General features: G+C 35.4%; 1 protein-coding gene across 2 annotated transcripts in view; it reads left to right on the top strand.

The window, feature by feature from the left end:
* Positions 1–17,970, top strand: part of pcxb (pyruvate carboxylase b) — a 359,237-nt gene that overhangs the window by 58,369 nt on the left and 282,898 nt on the right.

The following is a 17,970-nucleotide window of genomic DNA, read 5'->3' as shown; positions in this document are numbered from 1 at the left end:
TATGTAGAAACATGTAAACGCAAGTACATGGAAACAATCAAGGCATGACACATATTGACTGATGAAGATATCTAGTCCCACTCCAACCTATAGACCTGAGTAGCTCAGTTAAATAGGTCGGGTGATACTCGTGCTGAACTTTTTGACTTGACTCTTTGGTTTTATACTGTTCTGCCACAAATATTAAAATCAATATTGTGTTATAATGTTAACAAAGACACCTAGTAATAAGAATCTTTATTCGGTATGTGCATGTTTTGATGCTGTGAAAAAGTGACGAACCTGCCAATCTGCAAGGGGCCTCAGTTAACACGGACATCAGTTAAACCGTAACACCAGCTTCATTCATTTTACTGTTAAGAGTCCTCAAGCAGATGTTTACACCGTGTAGACTTGACATCATGTCCATGATTACAGCCTACGAGTGGCCCTCATTAAAATATTGAACACATTGATGCAGTACATCTGGTGTTTCTGTCTGGTCCGTGTCATTTATGAACTCCAAACACAGACCACACATAAAGCAAAACCCTGTTAGGCTGCTCATGTGTTCGCCACAAAACAGGCAAAACAACCCTCGACCTCAGTCCATGTTCGGTCACCATAAACTTTGTTTACGGCATGTACTCCACAGCACGAATTTTCCGCGCTCACCAACAACAACAACTTTTCCCCACGTCACTCCCGGTGTGTGGTACATTTCACGTCTCTTCCGGTGTTTGGTACATTCCCTTTCCGTAAGGAATCTATAATAGACTGATTTCACGCTGCCGCCATTTTTAAAAGTGAAGTTGAGGCTGGAGGGCGAGGCAGTGGCGCAGTAGGTAGTGCTGTCGCCTCACAGCAAGAAGGTCGCTGGGTCGCTGGTTCGAACCTCGGCTCAGTTGGCGTTTCTGTGTAGAGTTTGCATGTTATCTCTGCCTTCGCGTGGGTTTCCTCCGGTGGCTCTGGTTTCCCCCACAGTCCAAAGACATGCGATACAGGTAAATTGAGTAGTCTAAATTGTCAGTAGTGTATGAGTGTGTGTGAATGTGTGTGTGGATGTTTCCCAGAAATGGGTTGCAGCTGGAAGGGCATCCGCTGTGTAAAAAGTTGCTGGATAAGTTGATCCAGTTCTGGATAAGTTCATTCCACTGTGGCGGCCCCAGATTAATAAAGGGACTAAGCCGATAAGAAAATGAATGAATGAAGTTGAGGCTGCCCTGGGAAGAAACCCGGAAGTATCGTTGAGTTGCATAGAAATGTTGTGTACTTAGCTGTATATCTTATCAGCGAAGATAAAGTGACACAAATGTATTATTCCACCATCTTCCAAGTGACCCGAAGGTCCGTTCTGAATGAATGTTGAAAATAAAAAGGGATATCAGAGCTAATTTTCAGCTAAGTTAAGGGAAATGGCACTAGTTAGCTAACATTTTCTTTCCCAAACACACATTTTAGATGCCATTTATCAAACTCGAGTTAATAAACGGATTCTTTCACTATATTAGACTCGTCATGATACTGAATTAAAAGAAAAATCGTCAATTTCCCGCTAACATTTAAGGCACTGTTAATGGCTTTCTTAAAACAGCGCTGATTTGCCATTGTGTTCACATGCTCAACAGAAATGCTTGTGATTGGCCTAGAAGGTCATCAGTTCACCCTCTGCTGTTTACCGAGCACAAACACAGACCAGCCGAGCAATCTGCTTGATGACTTGACTGATCTTTACGGCTGCTTCGCGCTCCAGTCTCCGCGTATCTGTTGTTTGCACTGGGTGAAGAGTGGTAAACTGAGTGCAAACACAGATACACGGAGATTCTAGTGCGAAGCAGCTGTGAAGATCAGTCGAGTCATTTGCACTCAGCGGCACTTCAATGTTAGCCGGTTTTAAAACTTCAGTACCGGGACAACACTATTTCAGACAACACAAGGGTGTACTACAGAGGACTGCAGTGTTTTATTGCTCACTGGGTTACATAGGCTGAAGCAGGAAAGCATCCCCAATGTTTAATTGGTGCCATGAACTAAAGCCTAGCTTGAGCATATTACTCTTACAGAGATTTTTATGTTGTTTGATGCCTAATTTGCTTTTAATTGTTTAAATTAAACCTACTAAATGGTATTAGGTAGTGATGTTTACACCATCTCTGCATTTTAAAATTTCGGGAACAGCTGGAGGTTTGCAGTCTACAGCATGTTACAGCAATGTTTGTTTACACTACATGTTAAATAAGCGCATTGTAATTTTTTTTTGTGACTTTTAATAGTGTTTTGTGTCTTGTCAATTTTTTTCTAAAATGTAAATTAGTTTTTTCCTTGGTAAAATAGTTTTTTCTATGTATGATTTTGTGTGATGATAGGTAAAAACATTTTTCAAAATGTATTTTTTTTTTCCCCAGCTATTTAAAAGTGTTTCACATTTTGTAATGTTGTTTTGCACTTCACAGCCACTGTAAATATCTTGAAAAATGCATCTACACTAAAACAGGGTATAAAAACTGTGCAGATATGTTGAGCACCATTAAATATAGGCCACTATTATATTTTAACATGTACTAATTCATTAGGCTTCTAATGTAACAAACTGATATATTATGTTTTCTTTCATGGGTTTAATCAAGGGCTATAGAATACTATAAAGGGGCTTTGTTTTTATTCAGAGTTTAAAAAAGTGTTTCTTATCATCTACTTACTAAACAATTGCAACAAAAGAGGGGATTCTGTGAACTTGCGGATGTGATGACAGCTCCAATCATTTTTTATTGCAGCGCTTGAGCAGTAAGCTGCAGTGCAACAAAAATAATAAAACTTTATATTAGATGTCCCCTAAACATGTTGGAAAATTAAAGCTTGAACAAAAGTTGGCTCTGTATGTTTAATCTCGTTCTCCCAATTCAAATTTGTATCACCAAAACATTTTTAATTGGGTTATTTATTTTCGGTGCCATGTGTTTCCTCAAGACATTATATGGTACAGAATATTTAAAAATGCAAAAAATAAAAAATAAAAAAATAATCCATAAAGCTTGTCTGATAGGATTATCCCATTTACACAACAGGACACAATGATAAGTGCTCAAAATTAAATAAAATTGAAAACAAAGACTATATTTAGTGCAAGAAGCTGTATTTCCGTGCTATTAATTGATTAATATTAGTAACTTTAATAGTCTCTCTGTCTCTCTCATGTGCACCTGGCCTCTCTTGCGTCTACTTAATCTCTCTCGCATGTGCTCGATCTTTCTCACGCTTACATTCGGTTTCTCTCGCATGTACTCAGTCTCATGCATTTGCTTGACTTTTGTCCACTCTGGCACATCATACTTCTTCAAACTGCACTATATCCAGCTGGCCTGTGATATCCATGCAATATTTAGTGTGTCCTGTAGATAAAATGAGTGTTGATTGGTCTTTCATTTTAGAAAATTAATATATAAAATTATATTATTTGTACTTATGGGTCCCAAATGCAGAAAAAGGTAAAGGGGGTATTTTTACAGGTAGGGGTGAGAACAGACAAAAGTTCGTCAAGGCGGTGACAGTAGGCAGTGCTGGTGGGCCCTGGATGGTTTCCTCTGATGGAAAGAAGAGGGGAGGGACACAGCAGAATGAGAGTATTTAATAATAGACATCAGCAATATTCTCATTAAGAGTATAACGTGTGAGGGATTAATTACTTTCAAATACAACAAATGGTGAACAGTTATTGCGTGTCAATCAATAGAGCATTTGTCTACTGAAGCTGCTGTCATTTTGCTTACATTTTATTCCCAGTTGTATCTGTTGTTCACCCATGGTGATTCTAAGTTAGTTGTCTGCCCATTCTTACCTCTTTATTTTAATTGTTCTTGCAGTTTAAATTATTTTGTTCCAGTTGTCCTGTCAATGGGCAAATTTAAGAAATGTATGTCAAAATAATCAGGTCAGATCATACACAAAAAAAACAAAAAAGAAACAGGCTGGATGTAACATGAAACAATTCTCGGTAAGGCAGTTAAACTGACAATACTTCTCAAAGCAAATATTTCTCCGTTTGAAATCGCCTACTGTTTAGTGGGTTCTGCATTTAAATTTAAATGTACTATTTGCCATTTTATACAGCATGAATGTGAAAAGTATGAATGGAATTCAGACATACTACATCCACCATTTTGTCATCATCGTGTGACCTACTCACGTCAGTTGTGTTGATTCACTCCCATTCTTGAATTCTCTTGCGGTGCATCATGTGATAGTGTAGCGTCCCTCGGATGTGCACTTCAGAATCTCGTCAGAAGTTGGTCATCCAAGTACTTCTGGCACACTGTTTTTTGAATTCTAGGAATTCAGACATACTACTAGGCTCGCAAAAATTAGTTTTTAGCGTACTCTAAAGTATAGAAGTATGTCATTTTGTGTGTAGCCCAAGTGTCAGTGACATCGCTAAAATGCTAACTAAACAAGAAGTGAGTGCAGAGGAAGTGTAATAACCTATGTATTATTCAGGCACATGATCAAACCATAATCATTCCAATTACATGGAAGAGCCTGCATTATTAGGCTACATTGAAATTGCTGACACATGTGGCCCAAATCAGATTATTTTGCCCACATGTGACTCAGGTAATGATAGTGTAAACTAGTAAAATTTTCAGATCGCCATATCATCCCCTTGTGAGATCGCCGATACACGATACTAAATGGGGTGCGCAGTGTTACGTATATATATATATATATATATATATATATATATAATATATATATATATATATATATATATATATATATATATATATATATATATATATATATATATATATATATATATATATATATATATATATATATAAAATACTTTATTACTATATTTAACCATATCTAATCATATTTATTAACCTTTCGGCTGTTTTTTTTTTTTTACTTATTTAATAACCAACTGTACAGAGAGAGATAGAGAGAGAGAGAGAGAGAGAGAGAGAGAGAGAGAGCGCAAGAGTGCAATCCAAATAATGCATTTTATCCGAAAGTGTCTTTCAAGGGATGTTAATCTGAACAGCTAAAGCTGTCAAATTATTTTTAGTTCATTTACTATTATTAATGATGATGAGTAAAAATAGTAATACTATTAATTTTATTCAATAATGCAAAAAAAAATAAATTAATAGGTCTACATTAATGCGAAACTAGCTAAACATTGTCTTTAAAATCGTCATAGGTTTCAGCTCTTTACGATACCTTTGCCTATCGTCGGTACACGATACTATCGTCTATCGGCACAACCCTAGTGTAAACAGCACAAAATGCATGGAATCTGATCTTTTCAGTTCAGATTTGTGCCACCTTTATATGTAGTATTAAACCAGACACAGATCTGATGTTTTGCAATGCAGACCGCTGTGTAAATGGTTATGTGGGATATCATTTGACTCTTACATAATTTTTGAGCGACATGTGTCATCATTCTGTGCTGCAAATATCATCTACTCCACAGCACACAGAAAGTTTCTTGTTCATTTAAATGAAAACATTTTAAAGGCAAAACTCGTGCTTGTTAACCAATTTGGCACTGGTTGATCAGAAGCTAAAGAACGTCAGGGGTGTTGCAGATAGGAGATCCTTGCGCAAAGGAGAGGCATTTTCATTTTAAGGATGAACTTTCTTTCTGAGAGAAAAAAGGGTAGATGCTTAAGCACCCTAACCTCCCTAAAAAAAAAAAAAAAAAAAAAGTAAAATGAAATAACCCAAATGTAAATAAACTAACTGAATTTATGACGAGATTACTACACCGGTGGTCAGAAAGACATGCACTGTTGATGTCATAAATCACAAATTATCAGTGTTTTCTTTCTCAAGTGTCCCATTGTAGGTCTTTAATGCCAAAATACACATAAGTAGTAATGTGTCAATACAATCGTAACTACTCAATTCAATTAAATTCAGCTTTATTTGTATAGCGCTTTTACAATGCAGATTGTGTCAAAGCAGCTTCACATAAAGGGTCATAGTAACTGGATCAGGGTAGTTCAGTTTTTAGTGTTTAAGTTCAGTTTAGCTCAGTTCAGTTTGGTTTAAAATCATTACTGAGAGTCCAAACACTTAAGAGCAAATTCATCGATGCGTAGCTCTACAGATCCTGAACCATGCAAGTCAGTGGCGACAGCGGAGAGGGAAAAAAAACTTCACCAATAGAAGAGTGAAGAAAAAAACCTCGAGAGAACCAGACTCTAAACTGCAATCTACACAGTGGCCATATTAATTTATATAAACACAATAATTAACATAACATAATTAATATTATACCAAACACTGTAAAAAGCAATTCCCGGCAGCCACTAGACTTTTCTGACAGGATATTTTAGTGCCATTGAGTGTCAGAATGTTGTGGGACTACTATACAAGGGTTATTATTATGGATAACACAAAGCAAAACTCAGCGTTTTTTTATTTTTATTTTTATTTTTTTTAAGCATGACAGTAAAACACAAAAATAATAAAACATATGCTTGTTTGTTGCAAATATTCACAATAATGACAAAAAATACTAATCTGTGGATCACCTTACTTTTGGGTATAGCTATACGGCTGTTGTGAATGGTGTATTCTGGGAATTTTCCTTGGTTTTGAGAGTGGTCCTGAACATTCTCAGTTCGAAGGGCTATCTACCCTTTCCCTTTAGTCCCATGCCTTCAAGCTAAAGATAATTGGACACCCCTACCCCTTCAAGAGGAAGGGCTAAGGGGTAGATTGGGCCTGAGTGTAAAGTGTTAACACACACACATATATTTCTATAAGATAATCTGCCAGCTTTTTATTTTTTTGATTATTATTATTTCATTGTTTTTGCTTTTATAAATACTACTAGTTAAACATTTTTAAGCATAGAATTTTTGTAGTTTTACCATTTGCGTGAAAATTGAAATTGAACACCGCCCTCCATTTAGTAATTGTTGAAAATGAAAATGAAAATGTTTCTATAAATCTCTTTACCTGTAGCTTTTTACAAAGCTTTCAATCATATTCCCCAGCACAGCATATTGCAAGCAGAAGAAATCCAGCACAGCTACTTGAGAATGTCAACAGCCTATGGCCTCTGTGTTCAATCAGCCCTGCCTTACAGCGCAACTCGCCTCTCCGGCCTGTTCACTCTGACCTGAGGTGCAGTATGAGGCCCATAGCAGAGCTCCATGCTGAGCCCCACTGAGCATTATCAAACAATGTGGATAACCTAAGCTGTGAGGAGCCGTGGCTGCTTGTATTTGATATGATTGGAATAATGAGCCTTAGGGTGGAGCTCCGTGCTGGGGCCTGCTCTGTGTTATAAGAGCTGGAAATGGGTCTTGTTGCAGAAGTGCATGCTGGGCTCTGATAAAGACACTGAAGCAATGGATTCTCTGCACATTTTCACCTTTTCTTTCCCTTTAACTGTTCTAGCTTGCAGTAGTGTCTTGGTGAGCTGTTATGCATTTACTTGACATTTACTTCACAACCCTGGCTTATTATGATTCTGTATGCCTATTTACATTTATGAAGAATGACAAATATGTTCCAGGAGCTTTATTATTTTGCAGTTTTTGTTTTTGCGAATCCGTCAGAGGCCGCTGTGTACACTTTTGGAAATCTCAAATTTCTTTTGTGAGTGCCATTTGCACCATAAAGTCCACCAGAGGCCATTGTCGACTTATTGACTGACTCACCAACCATCCGATAACCCCACCCAACCCCTTTCCTAAACCCAACTGATAGTATTTTAAAATGCACCGATTGACCAGTTCCAACAGTGTTTTGAAAAGCAATCCAAAAAAAGCTAAGCCTGATTTTTGACAATCTCACCCTGTTGTTTACTTGTTTGTTTGATTTTTTTGGCTTTTGTTTTTGTCTTACCTGGCTTCTGGAACCGTTCTTTGTCAGACTAGTTTCCCATATTCTTGATCAACTCTGCTATGCATCTCAAATCCTTCAACGTACATAACACACCACTGGTAAAACTGGTAAAAGTGAGAAAGCAGTACAACAGAGGTGTTCAACTGGTAAGTGTGAAAAGGAAAGACTCCACAAGTCTCAAACCAAGCAAGCCAATGGCGACAGGGGCAAGGAACGAACTTCACCAAATGACAAAAGTGAAGACAAAAAACTCAAAACCTGGCTCAGTTGGGCATGACCATTTCTTCTCTGGCCAACCGTCTTGTGCAGAGCTGCAGTCTAGGCACCAGAGGCAGGAGAACGCTGGATGTCCATTGTGGAGAAACTGCAGGTAGGTATGTCACAGATGGTGTTCAGGCTGGCCCATGTGATCAAAACTTGTCTGTCACTGGGGGCTTTCAGCAATCAGTCTCATGCTCTCCACTCCTCCATGACCACCACAGCATCTGTTCAGGATATGCCCTGGTTCAGGATTATTGACACCTCTAGAAGTCCTCTATGGTTGATATCATCTCTTTGTATGTGTTGTCCTTGAGATCCTTGGCAGTTGGCATTATCTTTTCGCAGGTCTTGATCACATCAATGGTGCTGCATCTCTAGAAGCCTTGAGATGAATATTCCCAGGTGAAAATAGAGAACAAAGAACACAATTGAACACAAAATATATTAAATATCAATGGAAATATTAAGTTCTATAAATAAAATAGAGGAGGTAGACCACCTTTAGTGGACTTTGCTATTCTGGGTACTACCAGAAGCCCTGAATTTTGAGATTTTAAAGAGTGGGTTGGATTGTAGCTAGACAGAAGGTTGATTAGATAAACAGGAGTTAGATTATTTAAAGCTTTATAGGTAAGAAATAATATTTTATAATCGATACAGAACTTAACAAATTAAATAATTGTACTTTAACTTTTCAGCACTGCGCATTTTGGAATACAGTTGGAAAAAAAAAAAAAAAAAAATATATATATATATATATATATATATATATATATATATATATATATATATATATATATATATATATATTTTTTTTTTTTTTTTTTTTTTTTTATTACTTTACAAAATTCTACAAACTTTGAAATGTTGTATTGCTTTGTTACAAATTGACTAGACTTTTTGCAGTGTTAATTAAAATATCGAAACCCTTTTTGAGTTATTGTGGTCAGGAAACATCAAGGAAAAAACCTTCAGTGATCATTGCAAAATGTAGATACCCTCTGTAGATGGCCTTGCGTGTTCTTGACTGATCTCTTATTCTCAATTAATTTAATGTTTAATGTCCATTCCCACATACAGAATACTGCTTATTGATGATTAAATGGCTTCTGAAGAAAACTGATAAAAAATGACATCAGAGGTGGAACTTTTTTATTCAGGGCTCATCCATAAAGAAAAAGCCTCATCAGAAGCTTTTTACTGTTATCTGTCTTCTATCTTCTGTATCAATGTATATTTATCAATTATACACTGATAATTATATATATATATATATATATATATATATATATATATATATATATATATATATATATATACATATATATGTATATATATTCAGCCCATATATAATTATATATAATATATATATGGATGGGCTGAAATCAGAATTTGGAATCCATTAATTATTACATTAATTTGCCAATAATAAACAGCAATATGAATCTTTATTGAAATATGTTGTTTGCTCTTTTTCTATTTATATTTGAAGCACATTGAAAAAAATGACTGCTAACACCATTGTTTATTTAGCACTTGACAGCTTCAGCGAAAGCAATGCCAATCATTTTTGATGTCATTTAGCTTCACGGCTGTCAGTAAATAAGAAAAACTAATTTACATTTCTGTCAAGTGCTTTTTGTTTGTTCTTGTTGAAGTGTGTACTTTATGTTCTGTACCACGGGTGGTTAGTGCCACTAAAAAGCCATTTTGTGCTTCAGTAGAATCAAGAATATCTGACTTTTTAAAGGAGTGTCGTAATATCAATTGCTTGTTGTGTGGTTGTCTACAAATTCAACTCATCAAAAAAGACATTGTCACTCTGTTGCTTTTCCTTTAAATACTTCTTTAAATAGAGCAATCGGTAGATGTGCTTTTTCTCCAAAATGTATTTTTTTGTCTTCTTGATCCCATAACAGTTCTTTGCTATTACTGCTTTTCTCTCTGCACTGTCTATGCTGCCTTCATTGTCTCTTTCATGTTGTGTTTATTACTTGAGATTTTTTTTTTTTCTTCATTATTATCCTATTATCTCCTGAATGTGTTTTCTGACTCATGAGTGTGTGGTGGTAGATTAAAGCGGTAAGCCAATAATTAATGCTTCTGTGAACAACAGGCTGAGGGTGAAACCTAGATCAAATATGAGAGCTAGAAAATAGAGGTAAATTACGCTTATAGAAAACGTATATTTGTAGAATACACTTTGTGTATTTGTATTTGCGTCCACGTTTTCTGTATACCTACAGTATTTACACAAATCTGCTGAATAAGCAGAGGTGGGGATTCGTGTTTGTTTGTGGGAAGGAAGTGGCTTCCACCACTCAAGGTCAGCCTGCTGTTAAAGGCTCATTAACACATTCCTGCTGATTTTTGATCAGTATTGAGTGACATGTGTTCTCTGTGACCTCTTTGATTTCTAAACGCAAATGTTTGACCTTAGACCTGTGTGTTCCCATTATTGCTGACAAATAAGTAAGTATTGCAGTGTCTTTGGTCTTTTTCAGAAACCCAAAATTGAGTGCTTAATTTGAACTTGAAATAACACACAAGTAGTGCAAAATGGATGTATTTACATTAATTTGTTTACAATTCAGTAGCAATTCACATTCAAATAGTCATTATTACTGCACAAACTAATGTGCTTGTCATTACTTTGTTATTCATTTGATTGTTTTTCCACATTTGTTGTTTTTTCATACACCTTAATGAGCAAATTGCAATCTTTTTTCTGTCTCACACACACTCTTTCACTCTTTCTCGGCATGTAAGGCATTAGCTATTCTACCTTGCACATTCTCAACTTCTCACTTGGTGTGTCTCGGCTCAATAGCAGTGGCAGACATTAATTATGAGTCTGTTGTTTGAAAATAAAGTGATGCCTAAAGCCATGCGTGCTTTGTATGCAGATCGCAGGTGAGAGCATGTGTGAATATTTAAATTACAGGCATTTATGTAGCCGCTGACACCAGTGGTGATTGCTTGGGTCTTTGTTCTTCTGTGTGTGCTGCATGCATGGTGGGCCATTCATCATGAGTAGCATAGGGTTGTTGTTCTAGACAGGCTTTGTTAAATTGTTCCTATGAACCTGTGGTTAGAAATCTGCAGTGAATTTACACAATAATAGTTCTACTCTGGTTCAATCTTATTAGTGAATGAAGGAACAATATATAAGATATGGCAGTCTCATCGAGAGTATGATGTTGTCATTGACACATTGGTTTGTTCAAAAAAGAACGTTATTATAAGCACAATATTGTTAATGTATCTTTTTTAAGTATGATTTTAACACCCTAAGAACATGCAAAAATATTATATAACTTAATGGGAACTTTAAGGGAACATTTTTAAAACCTAACCAGGCTCTAAACAAACTTTTTTACACTGGTTGCACTGGTGCAAAATTTGTAACCACATTACTATTGCCACCATAGTTTTACAGGTTCACTTATTAAAAACATTGCAATGCATATATTATATTATAGTTCTGACTTGTAAATTATTAGCTAACAATCTGGTCAACATAAAGTTCTTTATTTAAACACAATTTTATAATATAGGTAACTTTGTACTGCTCTTCACTATCTCTGATTGGTTAAAACTATGGATGCTCATATTGAACATTCAATCGCTATCCGAATAAATGCATTTTTTAACAATTAATGTTATTAGTAATTTTTTAACAGATACTATTTAATTAGCACTTTTTTCCTAAATAAATATGCAGCATTCATTAATTCATTTTCTTTTAGGCTTAGTTCCTTTATAAATCTGGAGTTGCCACAGTGGAATGAACAACCAACTTATCCAGTATATGTTTTACGCGGCTGATGCCCTTTTAGCTGTAACCCATCACTGGGAAACATCTATACACATTCATTTACAATCATACATTATGGCCAATTTAGCCTATTCAATTCACCCATACCACATGTCTTTGGACTTGTGGGGGAAACCAGAGCACCCAGAGGAAGCCCACGCCAACACGGAGAGAACATGCAAACTTCCACATAGAAATGCCAACTGACCCAGCCAGTGCTCGAACCAGCAACCCTCTTGCTGTGAGGCGATCATGCTACCCACTGCGTCACTACATCGCCACAAATATGCAAATTATATTAGTTATATCACACCTTATTAACATGTGCAACCACACATGCCTACAGACAGTTATTAATAGCTAAAAATATTAATTTTAAAATACCCTATATAAACTACAAATCAAACAAACTCAGTGATTTATTTCAAGAATTTTTTGCATAATTATAACTCAACACCAAACTGAAGCTTTCATTTTATAACTATATAAAAAAAAAGACCTAGATTTGACAGAAGACACAATCTCAATAAAAAAACTTGATTCTTTGACATCAACTATGCTACACTATTTAAGGGCATTCTGCGTGATAACATTTGTTGTTATTAAGCTAAGGCTATGTTTCCTTCTTAATATTGATTTCCTTTAAAATCTCTAATACCATTATTTTCCCTCGTTGCCGGTAAGGTAACCAGCCTTTCAGTAATGTGCCTATTTGACAAAGGCTACACTAAACTGAGAACAGTTTAACTGATTCAAAACATTCCCTTACCTAAACTGAAAATGAAAGCACACAAGTGGTAGGGTAAAATCAGATGGTCATAACATAATCTTTAAAATAATGACTTGTATTAAAATATTGACAGAAGTTTTGATTAAAAACTGTGGAGTAACTGACTTCTTGACTGCTTTTTTATTTGACAGAAGGTAAAAAAAAATATATAAAAAAATAACTTTATAAAAAACTTTAAAAAAGACAGCTTATTACCTCTGGAAATGTTTCAACTTGAAAAGGAAGTGTCTATGCTACTTTAAAAGTTTACTTCACAGTTGTCTTAACTTAAATTTGACTGGACTTGACAATGCAAGTGTAATGGATGGGGTCTAATTTTAGTTAATGTAAATAGATAAGTTGCTAGTTAAGTACTTTCCCAACTGCTTGTGGAATCACGTAACCTTGCTCTGTTTATACTTCTGCACACATATGGTCCAGCACAGCCTTCACACAATAGACCCTTTGCCATGGCTAATCCCGATGCTGATGCGCACCTCTCAAAAAATTACAATGTGTAGCACAAGCTCTATGATTGGTCAGCTTGATAGCAGTGACTAGTGTGGTGTTGTGGAGAGCAGTGGGCCTGTTGGAGCAAGTGTTTACAAATCTGGAATACTGTGGAGTAGCTCCAGTTGGATACTTTTGTTTTGTGTTTACATTATGATTAAAGTTGTTGCACGTCTGCCGGTTACTGTCTCGGAATGAGTGATTTAAGCTACTTTTACATTAAGGTAATATTAAGAAAAAAACAAACACGCACAAAGTCAACACAGAGGAACGTAAACAAAACCCTGCCAGCGCCCCAGGAAATGCTATTGTGCGTGAAAATGTGATGATCTATGTTTTGTTTAAAATATGCTCTGTATGCTGCTGTTCACTGTATGAGTGCATCTTGCTTCCATAGTTATTTATTTGAATTTGTTGAACCGAAAATAAGAGTTGCTGTTTATGTGGAATGCCTCATGACCACTGAAATGAAAAGTATCTCTAGATTTAGACTCACTTTGGAATTTCACATGCTAAAAGACAGCATAAAGATACATAGTGGAAGATTCACTGTTAATAAATCTCAAGCCACATATAGCTTGATTTAGTTTGTACATACTATCTATCAAAATTGTTTAACATCTAATTGTTTAAAGCTGTTCTAAAGGAATTAATCAGATTTAACGTAATGCATAATGCACAAACATATTGTAATTTGTGCTGCGATTTCTAACTTGCAGAAAAATTCTGAATGTTTTCTTACAGATGTTCCTTCTGACCAATATGTAATATGGTAACTTCTGTTGAGACCAGTTGTGTGATAGGTTATTTTGTAATTAAATTGCAGCCAATAGAAATGATCAAATGCTCAATTAAATAAGTGAAATAAGAAGTGAAATTCTTCAAGTCAGCTGTTTTCAAAATTGCATTTCCTTTAATCCAGTGTTGTTCTCAAATGTGTCTTTGTGGGTAAAACCTGTTCATTTTCATATCGTTGACATGTCCTGCTTTTGGTAGGCACAGATAATGAGGGGAACAAGCTATAAACAGAAGCTGACTGAAAAATAATACTTTCTATTATGGTTGAATGTGCTGGGGCTCTGGGGCTGTACTCAACCTCCAGGAGAAAACTAAAGATGATTAGCTGGTTGCTATTCCACAGGATTAAGCTTAAACAGTCTTCTGTATCTACAGTTTGCACTCCTTAAGTGCAGATTTCTCTTATTTTAGCATGAATGTATTGAGGTGCTTAAAACATGTATGTGTATGTGAATGTATGAGTCAGACTACATGTTGTATGATTCATCCTGATTTTGTTTGTGTATCTTCTGCCACTCTGTGTTTGACATTTTGTGTGTGTGAATCAATATCCATGAGTTTACACTTTGACCTGTCAGATCCATGATTCACAAAAAGCACAGCTTAGTATTAGTGGTAGTGGTATTTATACTAATATAATATATTTACTGTGCACTGTTAACCCTTACTGTAGATTATGCAGTAAATAACTGTAAAATAGCCAGTGTTTAGCTGTAATGAAAAGAAACAGTATTTTACTGTAAAAGGAGCAGGATTTGTATGAAATTCTGTAGTGCAAAGAATAAATTACAGTAATTTACTCTATGTACCATTACAGATATTTACTGTGATAATAAATGGTAAATTACTGTTCAACCATTACTGCCCCATCTACTCTAATGCTTTATGTTGCTATTTTATATTTATTTTATCTCTGTGTTTTCTTTGGTTCCTTTTATGTTTTTAACATTGAGTATCAGGAGTCAACCAATGCCACAGAGCTTATTTAAAGTTAAGTGTAAGATATGGACGAAATGCATTTAAAGGCAAAAATATTCACACAGAGCAAAGAAATTGTCACAATAATTTTTATAACTTTGTTTACTTTTTCTATAATTAATCTAATTTAATTGCCTAGTTTGGCCTATAGTTAGGATTTTAAATCGCACTTTCAACTGAATATTAGTATTTTGCTAAATAACTAGTAAAAATGTGTTATTTAAAAAAAATATATATCTTAAACAACACGCACATACATTTTTGCAGAGACTCAATGAATTTGCCTGTAAAACTGGCAAGTAAAAGTGCCATTAACAGTTTAAAGGCTTTCCAAAATAAATGTATAAATCATGATATTTGTTGTGTTTTTTATTATTACTACAGGTTTGGAACAACATAAGAGTTAGAATATTTATTTATTTATTTATTTTTTCTATGGATGAAGTTTATATTAAAGTATATTTTTATTGTTTTTATTAAACAATATGTGCATAACTGTGATAAATGTAGGCAGTTGCTTTGAAAATATGCTATGTACCAGAGGTGTCAAACTCCTGGAAGGCCACAGCCTAGTAGAATTTAGTTCCAGCCCTGCTTCAACACACTACCTTTACATTTAGTTTGATCAGGTGTGTTTAATTAGAGCCAGGTGTTTGATTTGTTTACTGCTGAGTGTGCTCTATTCTCTGTCCATCAATTCAGATGTAGATTCTGATATGTTTTAGGCTTTAAATAAGAATCTACAATGAGTAAGTAAAATGTGTTCAAATGTTTTTGAGGGTTTATAAAATAAGGCTGTGTTTTAAGTTATATTGTTGTTATCTTGAACTGTGTACTTGAAAGCTACTTTTTTAGCTAGTTAGCCTCTCCTCATATAACTTCTTACATTACTTTTGTTTAAGTATATGTATTGGATATTGCATACTGCCATAATGTACAGATGCTAACAGTTGTATGTATCTTTCTGGCAACTAAGCCAAAATTAAATTCCATCATCTCAGTAAGGTAACATGTGCACATCATCACAGGGAATCACAAAAACATGATACACATAGCCATCCACACACAAAAGCTTCACTGTCAGGTCCCAGGTTGTGAGTTTGCTAAGTATTTTTCAGAGCTGTGTTTCCATCTATGAATTTATATTTGAAACAATAAAAAAGTTTGTTGTCATGAGATAATTATAACAATAAAAGATTGGATCCTTTGGTTTTTCGGTGTTGCCAACTTTATTTTTGTTTTCTATAATTATTTTAAACTTTTTGAGATTTGACAGAGCTTTTAATTATTACAAACTTTAAAATTTAAAATAATTATTTTGTGTTTTTTGCTGTTCAGTTTTTATTTTTTTAATTTTTTTTTGCATGGTCCGCATTGAGGAGAGAGTAACACATTTTACTGCAGCACTTTGTGTGTGTGTGTTTATTGGATATGTGATTGTGATAAATGTTAGCAGTTGCTTTAAAAGTATGCTATATATCAGGGGTGCTTAATCCTGTTCCTGGAGATCTACCTTCCTGCAGATTTCAGTTGCTATCCATATCAAACACACCTAAACCAATGAATTAGGACCTGAACACCACGTGATAATTACAGGCAGGTGTGTTTGATATGGGTAGCAACTGAAATCTGCGGGAACGTAGATCTCCAGGAACAGGATTAAGCACCCCTGCTATATACCATGGGGGTCAAACTCCAAGTTACTGGAGAACTGCAGGGCAGCAGAGTTTAGTTCCCACCCTGCTTCAACATTACCTGTAGATTTCTAACGAGCCTTAATTAGTTTTATTAGGTGTGTTTAATTAGAGTTACAGCTTAAAGTCCCGGTCACACTGAACTTTTCTCCCTACAGACTTCCATTCATACGCATGTGAATGCTGCAGACCTGGAATGCATGCTCATGCGACAAATTTTACAGTTTGCAGCATTGGAAAGTTCAAGCTTGGAGAACTCTGAACTGCGAAATCACATCATGTGATTGCTTGAGACAAATCAAAGATCAAACCATGACCTCTCTGAACAAAAATTATGGACCAGTTGCTTGCTTTTTCAATCTCTAAATATTTTGTTTAATCCCACTCCTTTTCGCAGAGCCATGTGACAGAATTTTGCATGCTTAAACGTTAGTTTGACTGCAGCCTTGCTGTGCAGACCTGTGGCTCTCAGTAATATGTAAGATGATATTTATGTCTGCTGATTTCTTAATTTTGTTATACATTTTCTGTTTTATATTTGTTTGCTGCCAAAACAATAATATAAATTTGTCAGAATTTACAACTTAATTAATTTAAAGAATTAATAACAGGTAAGAATACTAATTAATTTTAGTAACACCTTGACATACTATTGTGTATGCAGTATAATGCTGTGAGTTGTAACACTACAGTACAGTAATTAACTGTACACAGTTTCCAGTTAGTTACCACTACTGCTCTATTACAGTAATTAACTGGCAACACTGTTGCCAGCTACTCACTGCAATGGTACGGTTACAGTAAACAACTGGCAACACTGTTGCCAGCTACTCACTGTAATGGTTCAGTTTCAGTAATTAACTGGCAACACTGTTGCCAGTTACTTACTGTAACCAAACTTTTACAGTGAGTAGCTGGCAACAGTGTTGCCAGTGTTCTACTGTAAAAAAAAGCCTGGTAAGGTCTAACAGTGTGCCCTCCCATCAAACCTAATACTGACATTCACCTATTGTCATTGACAATATTATATTAGAAGCAAAACATGATCCCCCCATTTTGTTTCGTTTTGGACCACTAATAATGCAAGGGTAATTTTCAGTTGATTTGTCTCGTTTCACTAAACCTAGGGTGCACTGCAGAAAGCTGGGTTAACTTACCATCTGCTAAGCCTGAATTCTCAGTTGATTAGCCCAAAACCTGCTTACCACAAGTATGTCCATTCCAAAACACCTGAGAGTAGTGAGTTTAATCAACCTCCTAAAGATTACTGCAGGTTAATGTGCACACACAGTGCATAC

Source organism: Danio rerio, chromosome 7, assembly GCF_052040795.2.
Source record: "Danio rerio strain M-AB ecotype USA chromosome 7, GRCz13ab, whole genome shotgun sequence".
Lineage (NCBI taxonomy): Eukaryota > Metazoa > Chordata > Actinopteri > Cypriniformes > Danionidae > Danio > Danio rerio.
Note: the sequence above shows the minus strand (reverse complement) of the source record. Positions and strands in the feature narration are given on the sequence as shown.